Here is a 14,159-nt window from a genome sequence, read left to right as displayed (position 1 = left end):
TCATTAGCATATAGAATATTTCTGGATGTTTCTAATGGTTTCTACAAAGTGTGTCACAAATTTCTACTCTATAAACTTGAACTGCGTTAAAAGCGATGCTTTGTTTGCTAGCCCTACTGGACTTTATTGACCGCTGCTGCTGCTGGCGGCTCCTTTTGTCTTGCCGAATAGCTCACCCACAAGACTACTAGTATAACTAATTGGCTTGTATAGGATAGTATATGATAGGATGGGATAGAATAGGATAGTTTATTTTGATAGATTAAAAAGGTACAATGTACCATACATTGCATGGTCATTGAAATCTGCTAATATGCTTCTGTCAAGGAATGAAGTTAAAAGCGACTAAATGACGCCTGACTGGACTTCATCCCACCAATTTGGATACAGCAGCCAACAGCACGCGGGTATTCTACATATATACATATTATACATAAGCATATATTCATACACGTATACATATACATAAACACACACACACACACACACACATACATATATATATATATATATATACACGCATGCACAAACATACACATATGATATATAGACAATAAATATACAGAAATTGCTAAAAATAGCACACGCCGAAATTTCCTGAGTTTCAAATAACTTTCAATATATAAACATTTCATCGAACTGTTTGATATGTACTATGAAAGACATACAACGGACGTTTGCTGTTAGAGAATAAGCAAGTGCGACAAGTACAGGATGAGTTGTAGTGTTTAAATAAGGAAAATATTTTTGGTGCGTTTATTTTTGTATGAATGAATGGATTTATGACTCTATGCTGTTTCAGTTATCTCTGGGAGTAAGTTCAAGAGTTCTACTGCTTGATAGTGATAAACAGCATTCCATGTGTAGTTATAGTTCTTGTCTGTATGTATAACGTGAGTGCCTAAATTTGTAACCACACTCTAGACGTCTCTATATACCTATAGCAATATGTGTTATTTCCATACATATGTGCCGGTGCCTGTTTCTGAGGCTGAATTCACAGATTTTCTTGCGTAAATGCCCTTTTCTATTGGCCGGCCACCTTCTTTAAGGATATGTCCCGCAAGAGTAGGGCCTGGCATTGGCCCTTACGAACAATTCAGTCGTAAGCGTACCCGCACTCCCATGGCCATCGCACGGTGGTGGTCTCCTCGTCTTGGCGGGCAGACACGTAGTCGCCTCCAAACACGATGCAGAATGTGAACAGCTTGATAGCGCTGCAGTTAATCAGTTTGTTTTGTGCGAAAAACTCGCCTGTTATGGATTCCGTGGTTCTTTCTTGCCACTTGTCCGGAATTATCTTTCTGACCGTTCTAAGTCGTATCGCTCGGATCTGTAAAGAATGGCACTGCCTTACAGAGCGAAGTACCGAAAGGCTCGGTATTATCACCGTTGCTGTTCAATCTCTTCGTCAATCACCTTGCAGCATCCTCAACACATTCAGAAGTTTATCACTACACTGACGACACGCTGCTAGTCTCGATTCGTACTGACTGATTCCTTGCATTTTCTCGACTAGTGAATTGTTTTAATGGTTCGGAGATCATCTATCACAATTTTATCCAGCGAAGTCTTCGCAAGCTGGTACCACCAGAAGGTTTTATTATTTTTCACACTTCAGCGTGTTCTCCTTGTGCTTTCACGCCTCCGTTTATATATATATATATATATATATATATATATATATATATATATATATATATATATTATTTAACAGACGTAGACCCCCCCCCCCCTCCCACCGCTTCTCAGGGTACGAAGGCGTGAAAGCTCACGGGGAAAACGCTGAAGTGTGAAAAATAACATATATATATATATATATATATATATATATATATATATATATATATATATATATAGGGGCAGCAATTTACCTTGGCATTCCAACATAATGTGTTTCAATGCAACTCGGAGGTGTTTCTTGCATCTTGCATAACCTGAAAACATTTTTACCGTATTTTATTACAAAGCAGCTCACGCATGCTTTGGGTTACTGCATTCTTGGATGCAGTATGTGCTGTTCTTTAACTGCTCTTCTACATGGAAAAGGCGTATCAATATTATTCTAAATATGTATTCCAAAGTGTTAATTACGATACAAGCATAGATCAAGTGGAAGGCCTGTTTAAAGTATCTGGCTTGCCTTCGTTTGATGTGCTAGCTGTTTATACAAATTGCCGTGCTAAATACTTTTGCAAACAGAATACGAAACAGTAACTATAACAGGCATACCGCTAAGACGGATGCTCCTATCGTTGATGCTATGTGGTAAGAAGAGCGCGCACCCACTAAAGCTATTCCATACCTTTCTATTCCAATTATGCAACCAGCCCTCCACGATTGCTGAAAAAATTTTCAGGCCACCCCACTTCGCCTATCACGCGGCGTCACGAAATCCGCGAAAACACCCTGCCTGATATCAAGTGCACACTGATAATGCACGATTAGACTGCACGAGAGAAAAATAATTATTTCTGATTCGACGCCTTTTTCGCTGTTAGCCCTCTTCTATATATCAAACATTTTTGGGCGGCGCCCACTTCGCCTGCCTGTCACGCGACGTCACAAAGCCGCCAAAGCTCACGCGGCAAAATGACGTATACGCTTTAAAGACGCATTAATATGCCGAACAAACCTTCTTTTTCCTGAATAGCCGAAGAATGCCCCGTTTTGAAAGAAATAGCGGATGGCTGCCCGCCGATCGCTCTGGCATTGGTTAATCGGAGGTGCCAGGGCGAATGGATTTAGTTACGTATAATAAAAGCTTTTGCGGCCCAGATAACGTTATCGATTCCTTTCCGCATGTATACAACATCGCTCTGCCAACTCTTCTTTGCTGAGCATCCGTTTTAGCGGCATTTTTAAGCTTCCATTGCACGCTGCCACGGTTTTCGACCAGCCAACGCAAGCTGAGGGGAAACGGACGAATAGCAGGCGTTGGCACCGCCCTCCTCATCCGGTTATCTACTTTCACTGTGCTAGCTCAGTCCGATCGAAACCTTCCCCAGTTGAGCGTGCTCTTTGCCTTTTAACGCGACAGCGTTAAGGAGCTCGTGTCGCAGAAAAGCCGGTGTCGTCGGTGTCGGCGTCAGCGGCGTTGGCCGTGAGCGATAAATCCCAGAAGGCGCTTCATAAATAAAAAACGGCTTGCAAGATGGGCTGGTGGGAATCGAACCAGGGTCTCCGGAGTGTGAGACGGAGACGCTACCACTCATCCACGAGTTTTTTTTTTTTTTGTCTTTATACTCAGCCACGAGTTCGTTCCTTCAAAGCGGGACAAAATCGCCTCTAGTGAATGCGGTGTTGCCTTAGAAACGTGCCGTAGAAAGTTATACTGCGGTGTATATCGGTAATTATGACCATGTAACTTACAGAAGTCGCAGTTTCACGAGTAGCGAAGTACGTTTCCGCTGCATTTCTTCTGCGCTCTGCGCACACGCAGAGCCATCTTGCGGCAAACACAGAAGACCCCTTCCTCGCAATGTACGGCGCTGCCCCGACACGTGCGCGCCACTCGCCCCATGATCGCGTCCGCCTTCATGGCGCGTCGGGGCCCGGCTATCTGTGCCGATCGCGACGTTTGGCTGGCGTAGCGCGTTTGAGTAGGCGGTGCGAACGGGGTGCGATAACGCTATCGCGTTACACTCTTGAAGGCGAAGCTTAAGCGTCCTCCAATTTTTGTCAGCCAAATAGATAAGAAAAGCTGCTCACTGTAGGCATTGCTATTCGCTTTGAAAGGCAAAAAAATAGCGCACTCCTATAAATAAGGAGCGCGTTTGATTGGGCTTTTGAAACAATGCTGCGGATTACCGCACGATGTTTGCGTTGGTGGTTACGTAAATTTGACGTCAGGAGATTGGAATAAAAACATATTGGAACAGTTTTACGTCATAGGGCCCTTGTTTACTTAAAACATGTTACTTAGTGCCGACACATCGCTGCTGGGGTCTGTGACCATGTATAAAAGCCTCCTTGTGGCGTTGGTGATCCCGTGCTGCTTTATATACGTTGTGTTGAAGTAAAAGGTTGCTGTAATTAATGATGATGATTATTAGTATTAGTACTTGTGGCATAAAACAACAAATTCATCATCATTATTATTATTAATAGTGGTAGTATTTTTTTATTTACCTCTGAACGAGACTTCACGAAACCTTCACGTTACACATATTCCAACATGTGCGTTGTTTCTCCATAACTGCTCTTATTCAGATAGCAATTATATGGACACTCTAGGCGCATTTCCGCCGTCGTCGTGATGTTCTGTATAAAGTCCAAGTGCAATAACCCTGTGGCCGCGCGCCGTATGCTGTGGGTGCCAGTGAAAGCGTGCAAGCGTGAGCCCAGAAGGAAGGATGGTGGCTCGATCTCGCGCGGGCAAGGCAGTAGAGGGGGCGGGGAAAGGGGGGGGCGTTTTACTCCTACGGCGGCTCTGTATGAGGCGGCTGATCGCGGCCGCGCGGGCCCTATCTTGAAAGCGATCTGATGTCGGCACAAAGTCTATATAGGCAGGCGCGCCGAGGGGTGATGGCGTCGTGCGCGCTGCGTTCTCGCCGCTTAGTTCGCGTTGAGCGAGAGGCAGCACGAAGGGCAATTCTCTCGCCGCTGTTGCCGTTCTTCCCCACGTCAACACTTTCCCAGCGAGTGTCCGCGGTCATCGCGGGAGATGTGCTCATATTTGCCTCTGTGCGCGTGACGCCATGCTCGTTAATTTAGTTAGTAAATGAATGTTTACAAGTTTACACGGCCTGTAAAACTAGTATCCTTACTTCGTATAGCTGTCTAATAATTTTCTATCGCAATCAATGTTTCGCCTTTCCGGCGATACTGTGACATTTTACGCGATAGTGTTAAGTGCCCCGTGACGCAGACAATCCGGTGTCAGCGTCAGGCGCCGGCGTTCCTGTGAGCTAAAATTCCCGTATATATTTACGTATACGTATATGCCACTACTTGCTACATGACATATATGACACCATTCTATCACTAGCATTTGCTGGACATAGTTACTAGCGCGAACAAGACTGCGGAAAAAAAGGTGGGACAGGACAGAGCGCTAGACTTCAACTGGCAAGCTTCATTCAGATGCTCAAATAAATGCGCCGACAGACGCATAAGCGAATGTGCCATGTAGGAGACAACCAAATGCACAACGAAGCCAATAAGCGCCACGGCGATAGAGTAACATAGTAAACGACAAGAGTGAACACTCGAGCCGTTTCGCGGCCGAGCTATGGATATTCGCCAATCCCGCTAGGTGGCAGAGCACATCAAGAAAAATGTGGCTGTGGCTGCGGCGTGGCTAGCAGCTTGACAAGCGGCACGACCCAACATGTGCGAAGTCCAGTTACAGTGTACTAGTCCAGTCAGGCTCTGTCGCCGGGCTCGCGGCGTCGTTATTCTGTAAAATGCGCCCGAAGATCGTTGTTGGGCTCTTATGCCAGCGTCTGACACTACTGCTTCTCTTCGCTGTTTCATGGCAAGGCCACGGGAAGTTTTTTTGCAGGTTGTTAAAGACTTGGGGCCCTATAACGTAAAACTATTCCAATGTGTTTCTATTCCAATCTCCTGACGTCAAATTTGCGTAACCACCGACGCAAGCACCGGGCGGTGACCCACAGGGTTGTCTGTACAGACCAATCAAACACTCTCCTCGTCCATAGGAGGTCACTTTTGTTTGCTTGAAAAACTAATAACATTGCCTACACTGAGCGGCTTGTCGTATCTAATTAACTGACAAGAGGCTAGGAGAACGCTCAAGTGGAGAGGGATCCACTGGGGCAGAGCCAGTGCACTGAAAATCGATAACCGGATGAAGAGGGTGGTGCCGGCGTCTGCGATTGGTCGGCTTTCCCTTACTTAGCTTGCGGTGGCTGGTCGAAAATTGCGGCGGCATGCAACGGAAGCTTAAGAATGACGCTAAAACTGACCCTCAGCAAAGAAGAGTTGGCAGAATGAGGTGGTAAACGTGCCGAAAGTGCTCGAAAACGTTACACGGCCACGCAAGAAGCTTTATTATACGCAAATACACCCATGCTCTCCGGCAGGTGCGAGTAGCCAGCGTCTCAGCGATCGGCGGCAGCCATCTTTTATTCCTTTCGGAACGGGGCAGCCTGCGGCTATTCCGAAGAAAATTCAGTTTTGTTCGGCATATTAATGCATCTTTATCGCGTTACGTCACTTTGACGCGTTGGGTTTGGGCGGTTTTGTGACGTCGCGTGACAGGCAGGTGAAGCGGGTGCAGCCCGAAAAATTTTTACCAATAGCCGAGGGCTAATGGCGAAAAGGGGTCGAATCAGAAATCAGAAATTCTTTTTTCAGTCAAATCATGCATAATCAGTGTGTACACATCATATCAGATGGGGAGCTATCGCGGTTTTCGTGACGTCGCCTGACAGACAGGTGAAGTGGGGGGGGGGGGGGGGGTCGAAAAAAGTTTTTGACCAATCGTGGAGGGCTGATAGCAGAATTGGAATAGAAATGTTTGGAATAGTTTTACGTTATAGCGCCCTTGTTCTCGTGATATTTCGTTATCTCACTGTCAGCCGCATGAACGAGTGACGGAGCAGGACATGGCGGCCTTGACGCCATAAGCAACTGCTACCCATTTGCAACGTTGAATTTCATTTTGCATCCTTTTTTTATCATGCGCAGCAATGAGTGGTGATGCCAGCGATAACAGCGATGCGGCAGCGTCGAAGCTGCAAGGCACGTTCGAAACGATGACGAAGTTAGAAAATAAAATAAAATGGTTCACTAAGAAATGCGGCTTATGAACACATGTCGTTCGGTACAGAGAGCTTTATGTTGATTTGTTCAAGAAGGTTATGCGCAGCGGCTTCTGAAAAGGCATGGGGTGCCAGTTTTGCAAAAGAAATGCGGCTATTTCCAAAGCTGTACACGTGCAATATTTGCAATATGGCAATAATGCGCGTTCTCTGAACCTCTATTGAGAGAACCTCTCGCTCAAGCGTTGTGAGCTGTTTTACGTTGGGCTGAACATACGTGTTTTCATGTTCTAATTTTGCATGGAGTCCTTACCGTAGCAAGTTTCTTGTGTCTTAGCATTTATAACTGTGGTTCCTTGACCTATGATCAGAAAAATATGTATTACACGAAGGAACATAGCATCACCATTCAAAAACTTTGAAGGCTCCAGTATTGTTTGCCTTCTGTCTGTCATTCTACGTATTGCAGGAATCTCGACTATTCATTCCTCAAGATGCACTCTATAACCAAAGGACATCATGCATATTCAAGGACAAATTTCCAAGTATCAGAAGACGATTGCTAGGCTTAGAATACAGCAGGTGAAGACCCCCAACTCAGTCGAAGTGCTTAATTGACTGAGATGCCAGTATCTTGCAGCTGCTTAATGAGCGACTCACTGAATTACACATTCGAGATGCGGTTGTTTGTGCGTGCCCAATCATTTTTGTAGCCATGTTATTTTGTTACAAATCCATTCACATAATTCTGCTACTTTAAGTCACCCTCCTTCGTAGAAGTACAAGAAGAATCGTGATATTTATTCCTTCTAAAACAATCCCATTCTGAGTAAATTTAGTGCTGGCTTGTCCGTGTAGATTTTTTTTTTCATTCTATGTATAGTTGCAACACGTCTTCAGTCTGTTGTTACGCTTGTGTAAAGTTTATTGCGATCGCGCCATTAATTTCCGGCAATTCTACATTACTTGCATTTCGCACTGACTTCCCGTTTTCATGATCCCCCCCCCCCCCCCCCCCCCCCCCCAATCCCGCTCCCATGTGTAGGGCAGCAAACCGGTTACGCTAAACTGGTTAACCACCCTGTCTTTTCTTCTCCACTTTTTCCTTCCTTCCTTCCTTCCTTCCCGTTTTCATGTGTCTGCCACTTTTCTCACACTCTTGCTGGAATGAATCGTTGTCTGCTATTTCCGTGTTCTTGGCTGTCCAGCAAGCTGATTGAAGGAACATGGCACATTTATTTACGATACTCCTTTTGGTGTGAGTTATTAGAACTGCAATATCGCAAACAATGAAGTTCTACCTTGTCATTAAGAGTTGGCATGATTGTTGCGCTAAGTTACAGCTTCAAACATAACGAATATGAATTTGAATAAAACTAACAAAGTGATACACCTTTGTGCGCTCGTCGTCGCAACATATAAACAGCGGCACAAGCGCCTGCATCAAATCACTCGATTTATGCAACGTAATTGTTTTCGCCGATTCCGCTAGGTGCGCTGAGAGCCAGAGTCGGCCGCCTACGGACGCGTCCACTCTACGTTGTCTATATTACTCTATGCCACGGCTTCGTAGCGCATTTGGTTGTCTCCTACGTGACGAATACAGGTTCTGTACGTTATTTAAGGAGTGGCTGAAAGGGTTTCACGTTGTATTCGTTTTAGGTAACCAAGTTTGCTAGATGCTTTTGCTGTAACATGTCTTATATGCGCTTTCCAGGACAAGTTTGTTGGAACATTGATACCGAGATATTTGTACAAGAGGGTGACAGGGAGAGCACTATTATTAAGCGAGTAACTCTAAGCAGGGTTTGTTTGCTTTCGCTGGATGGTCATTAATTTGAATTTTTCTGTATTTAGTGACGTTTGCCATAGCGTGCACCAGTTTGTAATTTCATATAGACCTTTTTGAAACGCAAAGTGATCGTCGGGTGCCTTAATTTTGCGATAAATTACACAATCGTCGGCAAGTAATCTGATTGTTGATGTAATTTTGGACGGGATATCATTGATGTAGATGAGAAACGATAGTGGACCCAGCACGCTACTTTGAGGTACATCAGATGTCGCATCGGCTATGGAAAGTTAATGATTGTCAGTAAACGTAAACTGTTTGCAGGATATGAGAAAGTTCCTTATACACGATATTGTAAGGCTGTCTAAATATAATGACGATAGTTGGGCTCTCAATCTAGAGTGGGGACGCTATCAGACGCGTTGAAAAAGTCAATGAAGATGCTATCGCTCTGGAATCCATTGTCTACGTATGTGAATAGCTCATTAGTGCATTCGATGAGTTGAGTCTCACAAGAAAGTTCTTTCCTAAAACCATGTTGCTCTGGATAGAAAAAAATTGTTAGACTCTAAGTGCTGCCCAAAATTACATGCTATGACATGCTCTAGTAGTTTACATGGAATGTTTGTTAATGATATGGATCGGTAATTACTTTTCTCGCCAGATTTAAAGATCAGAATAATTTTCCCGACTTTCCGATCACATGGTAGATCCCCTGTTGATAAGGACTGCCCAAAAATGCGTGAAAGGATGGGGGCTGAATATGTGGCTGTATGCTTAAAATTTTTATTGTTATTACCGTCAACGCTGGCTGAAGTTCCTTTAGGTTCTTTATTAGAAATGAGATGCCGAAGGCGTCAATCTTTTTCGGTGCCATATGCCCGTAGTTTACGTCTGCAATTGCAGGAATAATACGTGAGCATTACTACATAAGCAATAATTACGTGAGCCATGCTTCAAAATTCTCAGTTCCGTTAGCTTATCATGCCTACGAACAACCGAGCCCCACGAGGAAGTGACCAACCATGACATGGCATTCAGAATTATACCTCCACGTATGCATAGGTGAAGGGAATGTTTTATTTGAATACGAAACACAGAATAACAATACAAAAGAGTATAGTTTTCTTACATGAAGTCATTTTTTATTGTGATAAACAAGCTGTAGCAGTGACATTGCTCCCAATACAGATAATTCTGGCAAGTGGTAGCAGATATATGTCACATGTCTTTGTTGCAAACATTCCAGCCCTATTAGTGGGTGCATTATGTAAGCTTTAGATCGCTGTATGTCGGTCTGGCTGCGCAAGCACCAGACCAGCTTAAAAATGTTTCTAAGCAAATATAAATGAATGTAGTATGAGCTTATTAATGTTAAAAAAAACTCGTTCTGGAACAAAAAAAATCATAAACGAAGGCATTTAGTACAAAAAATAAACTAAACGAAATGAATACAGTACCTAAGCTAGTTTTGAACATCGCGTGTGAACATCTAGGTAAAAAAATATAATAAAAGCAATTGAGTATTCTCCAGAAATAGGCGCTCCGGTATCGTCTTGTAATAATTTTCGGTCTGAGTGTTTTCGAGGGGAAATCACTGTCCAGAATTTCTATGGGTTATTTTTTATCACGGGCTGGAGGTCATGTGAAACGAATGTGTGCTTAGTGCTACGAATGTTACTGCAAGATTCTTTTTCGGATTCTTTATGTTTTAACCATGCCACTGGGGTTGCCGCTTAGCAGTTTTGAACAGGCGTTTCTTTTTATGTTTAATGACCGTAGCGTCCTGTGATACTATGGTTTTGAACAATTTACCCGGAAGTAAATTAGCAGAGTTTTCAATGAGGCTGGTTGATTCATCTTTAGAATAAAAACAGGAACAGCGCAACACAGGCCGAGCGAGTAAACAGGACAGAGCGCTCTGTCCTGTTTACTCGCTCGTCCTGTGTTGCGCTGTTCCTGTTTTTATTCTAAATTAGCAGAATATGAGCGTATGTAAGCTGCATGAGTGTTTGCTTAAAGACCTTCCAGTTTTCCTCAACAGGTCTGGAAGAAAGTAGCGTATGTGCGAGCTGTAGAAGTTCCCTAAACCTATGCTGATTGCAGTGAAATCAGCCTTCTTATAATTAAATATGCGCTTAGGTGTTGGAGTGCGTTTGTATAAGGGTAGTTCCAATGTAAGGTTAACGAGTAGACGAACACTAAAGCCAGACATCAAAGAAACTGATGGAATTGTTTCTCGAATGGATGTGAAAACGAGGTCTAGAATATTATTACTACGGGTGGGTTTACGAATCATTTGCACTAGAGAAAAGTCTTAAGTAAGCTCGACGAAATCGTTGGCGTGTTGGCAGGGTGACGTTAGGTTAGCCCAGTCAATTTCGGGGTAATTAATATAGCCAAATTAGCTTTCGGAAATTTCGAAGTAATTTCGCTAGCATTCGCATACAGATAAGACGTGAACGTATCTGTGCTGTCTGGTGGTGGATAACGTTTTCCAAATACGTTGTTAGAATGCGAGGATGGTACGCAGACCCAAGCTATTTCAAGTGAGCTTGAAATTTCGATTGGCAGTAATGTTCTTCTTGAGGGCTATAAGTCCCCCCCTCCCCCCCGGCCCTTTTTTTCCCCATCTCCATCTTTACGATGGATGCTGTAGTCAACTGATGGTCGTACGACTTCGTCATCACTGATCTCGGAATGAAGCCACGTTTCTGTGAGTTTTAGAATATCACAATTGCTGTTTTCCAGATGCGAGCGAACTTCGATAGGATTTGGGTGTATACAGTCCATATTCGTAAAAGATTTCGAAAACTGCGCTATAACATTATGGACACTTGAAACTGAGGTGGATGACAATCTGGGGCGCTATAACGTAAAACTATTCCAAGCTTTTCTATTCCAATTTTGCAATCAGCCCTCCGCGATTGGTCAAAAGCCTTTTGGACCACCCCCCTTTCACCTGTCTGTCACACGACGTCACGAAAACCGCGATAGCTCCCCATCTGATACAACGTGTACACGCGGATTATGCATGATTTGACCGAACGAAAGAAAAATAGTTATTTCTGATTCGACGCATCTTCGCCATTAGCCCTCGCCCATTGGTCGAAAGTTTTCAGGCTGCGTCCACTTCACCTGCCTCTCACGCGACGTCACAAAACCGCAAAAACTCACCGCGTCAAAGTGACGTTAACGCGATAAAGATGCATTAATATGCCGAACAAAACTGAATTTTCTTCTGAATAGCCGCAGGCTTCCCCGTTCCGAAAGGAATAAAAGATGGCTGCCGCCGATCACTCAGGCACTGGCTACTCGCACCTGTCGAAGAGCATGGGTTTATTTGCGTGTAATAAAACTTTCTGCGTGGCCATGTAACATTTTCGAGCACTTTCGGTCCGTTTACGACCTCGTTCTACCAACTCTTCTTTGCTGAGGATCTGTTTCAGTGTCATTCTTATGCTTCCGTTGCATGTCGCCGCGATTGTCGACGAGCCGCCGCAAGCTAAGTAAGGGAAAGCGGACCAATCGCACACGCCGGCACCACCCTCTTCATCCGGTTATCGATTTTCAGTGCAGTGGCTCGGCCCTATCGAATCCCCCTCCACTTGAGCGTGCTCCTCGCCTCTTGTTAGCCAATTAGATAAGACAAGCCGCTCAGTGTAGGCAATGTTATTTGTTTTTCCAGCAAACAAAAGTGACCTCCTATGAACGAGGAGAGCGTTTGATTGGTCTGTTCAGAGAACCCGGTGGGTGACCGCCCGATGCTTGCGTCGGCGGTTACGCAGATTTGACGTCAGGAGATTGGAATAAAAACATATTGGAATAGTTTTACGTTATAGGGCCCCTGGTCAGACTGCCGGCCTTTGAAACTGTTATCTAGATGATTGAATCCGCAGTTTATCGATGGCACAGTTTTGGACTTCGCAAATTCGATTAACTTCTTTCTGGCTATACATGTTTGCAATGAAAAGTCATGAACAACGAAATTTGTATTTTTTAACTTATAACCTTTTTCAATTACTCCTTGCCTGTCCTTGCAGAAGGTGAATATTGTAATAACCGGTCTGCATTTCCCCACTTAATATTTGCCAAGGCGATCCGCACGCTCAACTTGCAAAGGTTCATTTGTAACGCCAAGCTCTTCTGAACATAAATCAATGTCTTCGACTTCTGATGCTGCCCATGTTTCATTGCAATCGTCGGTGATGCCAAAAAAAAAAGTGCAGATTAGATCGCCTTAGTCGATTTTCGGTATCAGCACATCTAAATTCAATACTCTTAAGTTGCTGAGATACCGAATTAATAGCTTCAGGCGGGCGGACTGTTAATGCATCTTGTTTCTTTTTTCCAAAGGTGACATGCCAACCTCAAGAACACGTATTCTTGAAGATAACTGTTGCAGTTCCACAATGACAGATCCGTGCAAGTGCTTTGCGTGCAAATCGCTACGCATATCTGCCTGTCCACATTCAATTCTTGTTCCAGTTTCGAAAACAGCAGTTAGCATTTATTCGGTAGAAGGTGCTAGATTTGTCTCAACATCGCCAGATAGAAGAAAAGCCATCATCTTAACGCACGTTGCTAAAAAAACTGCTACAACAGTTAGAGAGCTCAGTGGGCAAGAAACATTTGACGTAACACCCACTAAGCTTAAGCTTCTTCAGTATAAGCTATTTAGTCGAATGCCCAGTATATCAGCTTCAGACTCGTGTCAAGGAAATCTAACACATTTACTCAAAATTATCTAGAATAATTAATATTAACACTAAGGGTGTCTTGTGGTTTGTTCGTTAAGCGTGGATTTTTTTATAGTTTTCTATGTTCACCAATGTAGCGGGTGTTTGAGTGACAAATGTCTCTAATGATTAAAAATAGGGGCTTCAAGACACGGTGATAGTTTTCTCTGGCCGATAACCACAGCAGGGTTGGACAAAAAATATATGAAAGATTATTTAATAACCTTACTAACTGAGAATTGCTAATGAACCATTTATTTATTAGTGTTAAGCCAGCGGAGGCAAGTGGCCGTTTGTTAGGAATGGCGAGGTCATTCAAAGTCAGCTTATGAAATGGATACAAAGCCACCATTTAGAACACGCTGGCAGATTAATCATTTTGTTACAGTCCATTCATTAGAACTGGTGCATCTACAGCGTTTATAGGCATGTAGTCGATCTTAATTTTTTTTCTGAATTTTTTTTAATCTTTATTGTCATGCCCCAATTAACTAGCTATGGGTCTAACCAGGGTGCGAGAATTTTGCGACTCGTTCTGAAGGAATAAGTACGTGTGTGAACAAATTAATTAGTCAGTTATTAATTATTGTTAGCGAGGGAACACGGCCTTCCAGATATACCACGCGTCGTCTAGAAGTGATGCACAAGAGCGGTGCGTTGTACTCAGCTTTCGCAAAATAATTCATAAGAATCTGCATGCGTACTTACATTTAAGCTGAGGAATATAGGCCATTGTACGTTCTCTCTTATTGCTTTATCTCGCGAGCTGTTATTTGAACACGTGGTAAGGAAGATACCATGTTGGCACAGTATGCACTACACCAATATTTATTAGATAAGCTGCATTTTAAAGAAAATCATAGTATCTATACAGACCGTTGCGAACGTATTTCCTATATA

The sequence above is a fragment of the Dermacentor andersoni genome, chromosome 1 (assembly GCF_023375885.2).
Source record: "Dermacentor andersoni chromosome 1, qqDerAnde1_hic_scaffold, whole genome shotgun sequence".
Lineage (NCBI taxonomy): Eukaryota > Metazoa > Arthropoda > Arachnida > Ixodida > Ixodidae > Dermacentor > Dermacentor andersoni.
This window is presented reverse-complemented; position numbering follows the sequence as displayed.